A 4,731-nucleotide genomic window follows, 5' to 3' on the forward strand; every position below is an offset into this window, starting at 1 on the left:
ACAATGTGATTGGGTCAATTAAACCTAGAGCCAATCAGAATGTGACATGTGGCAAGGGTTTTAAATGGTGACCTAGCTATATAAGTGTAAGGATGAAAGAACAAAAATACAAGCTACTGTATTCTCTTGGTGCCGCCACCCTTGGAGTGTTCTTCTTCTCATCTTCTTCATCTCTCATCAATTCAAAGAGATTAGCTAACAATCTCCTGAATTAAAAATACTAGAAATTGTTTCTAGTGTTCTTGTTTACATCTGTAATCTCTCAAAAAGCAAAACCTGATTTTCTAAATGATAGAAAAAGCTTTAGAAGCTGTTCAAGGGGCTAGCATTGGTGATCTTGGTGTGGACAAGCTAGAGAGACAATATCTGGTGTCCTAGGCGCATTCCAAAGGTACCAAACACACTGCAGTGCATCAAAAAGGTTAGTGCATTTGTTCTTGATCTAATCTAGGGTTCTAAAGAATTAATATGTTAATTCTAAAATCTTAAATGGCAAATGTAGATCCAAAATATATTAAAAGAGTTTTAATATACTATTTATCATTAAAATTAAATAGATAAAAATGAATCTTGCATGATGCATGTGACCTTAGATGAAAAATTTTTGAATTTCAATGATCTAAACTTGTGTTTTTCATGCTTCTGCTCCTTCAGGTGGTGGCATGTTTTCAATGATCTCAATTTTTGCCTTATCAACCTCAATTCCTCTTTCTAATATCAAATGTCCTAGCACTATACCTTCCCTTACCATGAAGTGGCATTTTTCCCAATTTAGGACTAGGTTTGATTCTTCGCATCTTTGCAACACCTTAGATAAATTAGCTAGGCAATCATCAAAAGTAGTTCCATAAACAGAAAAATCATCCATAAAAATTTCCATGATATTTTCATTATAATAAAAAAAAAATAGCTATCATGCATCTTTGAAAGGTAGCAGGGGCATTACAAAGACCAAAAGGCATTCTCCTATATGCAAATGTTCCATAAGGGCAAGTGAATGTGGTCTTTTCTTGGTCTTCTAGGTGAATGGGAATTTGAAAGAATCCCGAATACCCATCTAGATAACAGAAATAAGAGTATTTTGCTAGCCTCTCTAACATTTGGTCAATGAAAGGGATAGGAAAATGGTCTTTCCTAGTGGCACTGTTCAATTTCCTATAATCTATACACATTCGACAACCAGTGACTACTGTAGTAGAGATCAGTTCATCGCTTGCATTTTGGATAATAGTTGTCCCACCCTTCTTAGGAACTACATGTACTGGACTAACCCATTTACTATCAGAAATTGGGTATATAATACCTGCATCTAATAGTTTTAAAATTTCTTTCTTGACTACTTCTTTCATGTTTGGGTCAAGTCTTCTTAAGTGTTCGATAGTGGGTTTACTGTTTTCTTCCATGGGTATCCTATGCATGAAAATCGAGGGGTTGATTCCTTTCAGGTCTTCTATTTTATACCCTATGGCCTTGTTATGGATCCTAAGTTCTCTTAATGATCTTCTAACTTAGACAAGCTAGCATTGATTATAATAGGATATTTAGAGTTTGAGTCCAGAAATGCGTACCTTAGTGAGTAGGGGAGAGGCTTAAGCTCTACCTATTTGGCATTTTCCTGGGGCTTACCCTTGGTTTGTTCCTCCTTCAACTTCTCCATCTCAGAAGCCTTAGCTAAGGGTAGGGGTGGATGAGCTACTAACTGTTGTACACAGGCTGCTATTTCTGTGTTTTCATCATTTACTGTGTAGCTGTACACAATACATGCTTCAAGAGGATCTTTAGGATGTGGCTTATGAAATTCCTCTTGAACTTGTTTGTTAATTATGTCAACCTTGAAGCATTCATCAGGTTCGACTTTATGCTTCATTGTGTCAAACAAGTTGAATTCCACTTAGTCGCCCATTTTTGACATCTATGATGGCTCCGGCGGTTGCCAAGAATGGTCTTTCCAAGATGATAGGGATCTGAACATCTTCTTCCATTTTAAGGACAACAAAGTCTACTGGAATGAAGAATTTGCCCACTTTAATAGGGATGTTCTCAAGTATGCCCATAGGATATTTAGTTGATCGATCAGCCAATTGCAATGAGATTGTCGTGGGCCTCAGTTTTCCGATCTCTAGCTTTTTGCATATTGATAGAGGCATTAAACTCATGCCTGCCCTAAGATCACAGAGGGCTTTATCTATTTTCTTATTACCAATGAGGCAGGGTATGCATAAGCTTCTTGGATCTTTCAACTTTGGAGGTAGTTTGTTTTGCAGTATGGCACCGCATTCCTCTATTAGAGCTACTGTCCCATAGTCTTCTAGCTTTCTTTTCTTTGACAGAATTTCCTTAAGAAATTTGGCATAGGATGGCATCTGAGAGAGTGCTTCAGTGAAGGGGATGTTGATATAAAGTTTCTATAAAACTTCTAAAAACTTTCCAAACTGCTTGTCTAATTTGGCTTTCTAAAATATCTGAGGAAAAGGTAGGGGAGGCTAGTACGGCTCTAGTAACTTCTTTTTCTTCCTTGCTTCCTTTTCCTGATCTTTCTTGGCTTCTCCCTCCTTTTTCTCTGCTTGGCTTTTAGATTTTTCTAAGGTCTCATCTGTTGGTTCTTTCTCTGATTGTACTAGAGTTCTCCCACTCCTCAATGTAACTGCCTTACAATGCTCCCTTGGGTTCATCTCCGGTTGACTAGGCAGTTTACCAACAGCCTTACTTGAAGAACTTGCTTGCTGAACAATTTGATTCTCCAGCATCTTGTTATGTGTAGCAAGTTAGTCCATTCTGGAAGTTACCTGTTTAATCAATTTATTTTGTTATTGTTGAGCTACTAGGAACCCTTCCATCATGGATTCCATGGTCATCTTTGGTTCAAGTTACTGAGGTTGAGGAGGCAGTGGTGGCTATACAAAGTTTTGGCCTCTCCTCTAAAATCTAGGGGGTGCTGGTGGTTTGTACCCCTGTTGCTTGTTTATTGGCTGGTTCTGCTGATTGGACCATGAGAAATTTGGGTGGTTCCTCCATCCAGGATTGTAAGTGTTTGAATATGGATTGTTGGGTTGCCTCTGGTTGAAGTTTCCTCTATTATTCACAAAGTTCATTTGTTCTGTGGAGGGTTCATTGAAGCTGTTATATTCTGAACTTGTGTACCCTCCTCCATAGCTGTCCTCATGTTGACTATTCATCCCTACTGCATTGGCTTGCATTTTATCAAGCCTCCTTGTGAGCTGATGAAATTGGGCATTTATCATACTTAGGGCATCTACTTCCAAGACCCTTGCTATTCTCCTTGTATTTCCTCTTTCATTTGACCACTCATAATTATGGTATGCAACCCTCTCTAAAAGTTCAAGTGCTTGTGTTACTGTTTTCTCCATTAGGTCATCTTCTACAGCTGAATCAACTGTGCTCCTTGTAGAAGGTACTAACCCATTATAGAAATTCTGCACTAATAGCCTATCCTCTATGCCATGTTGTGGACATTTCCTCTGCAGGTCTTTATATCTTTCCCATGTGTCATAGAATGATTCACCTTCATTTTTTTTTAAGGTGTTGAGCTTAAGTCTCAGTCTTGCAGTCTTTACAAGTGGGAAAAACCTTGCTAGAAAAGCTTGTGAGAGGTTTTCCCATGTGGTGAACGTTCCAGTTGGTTGAGAAAGTAACCACTTCCGTGCTCTGTCTCGAAGGAAGAATGGGAATTCTCTGAGTCTTATGGCTTGATCAGACATTCCATTCATCTTAAATGTGTCACAAAGGGCAAGAAAGCACTGGAGGTGATAATGTGGATCTTCTGTTGGTGAACTTGCAAACTGGGTTTATTGAATCATTTAAAGCCATACTGGTTTTAATTCAAAGTTGTTGGCTTCCACTGTGGGTCTAGTGACACTGGGCTGAAATCCTTAGACAGATGGAGCTCCGTAGTCTCTCAAGAGTCTTGGTCTATCATTATTATCGGCCATGGTTGGAGTTTTAGGATCTTCTTAATCATGCTCTTGATGTTTACTTTCCCTCTTGATGGATCTCAGAGTTCTATCTATCTCCAGATCACAGTCCAAAGTTTCTTCTTCTGGCTTTGTTCTGGTCATATACCAGATCAGGTACCTGAGAGAAAAGAAAAGAAATAAAACAAATCAAATAAAATTAGATAATAAAGATAATTACCTAAATCAGCTAAATTGCCTATCGTTCGATATTACTAAAGTAAAAAATCCCCAGCAATGGCGCTAAAAACTTGTTGTGCTGGTTTTACAACCACCACAAGTGCACGGATCGCTAACAAGTAATAAAGTAATAAGTAAAGTATCATTCCCTCAAGGAATTTGATTAGTAAGCACCAATCTATACAGTAATTTTAACTGTTTAGGCTATCGAACAATGAGGGAATGAAAGTTGTCTACTTTAAACACTAAAATGATAAATTTAAAATGAAGTAATCTATTTTGAAATAATTCCGGAATTAATATTTCACACTTTAATCTTACTATGGATGTTATCTTATTTATTTACTGGATTGAGAATCGTTTGCCTTAATGAAAATCAGTCCTAAGGTATTCTAAGTCTTCTCTCAAGGCACCTAGGGTGTATTTTAATTAACTTAAACCTGACTTTCATGATGATCAAATTAATTAAAATCCATTAAGGTCTTTGACCAATTTTGAAGTTCCACAAAGGTATCAGCCTATGTCTAGGTCAGAATTCCTAGGTTCAAGATCTTCATTTTCTAATATTAATCTTCACATT

The 4,731-nt window shown here is 37.5% G+C and overlaps 1 non-coding gene across 1 annotated transcript; it reads left to right on the forward strand.

Moving 5' to 3' along the window:
* The first annotated feature begins 3,456 nt into the window (after positions 1-3,456).
* Positions 3,457-3,563, forward strand: LOC131171648 (small nucleolar RNA R71). Its single transcript, XR_009142306.1, has one exon. It is a non-coding gene; the product is annotated as a small nucleolar RNA R71 (small nucleolar RNA).
* Positions 3,564-4,731: the final 1,168 nt, after the last annotated feature.

This window comes from Hevea brasiliensis, chromosome 12 (genome assembly GCF_030052815.1).
Source record: "Hevea brasiliensis isolate MT/VB/25A 57/8 chromosome 12, ASM3005281v1, whole genome shotgun sequence".
Classification (NCBI taxonomy): domain Eukaryota; kingdom Viridiplantae; phylum Streptophyta; class Magnoliopsida; order Malpighiales; family Euphorbiaceae; genus Hevea; species Hevea brasiliensis.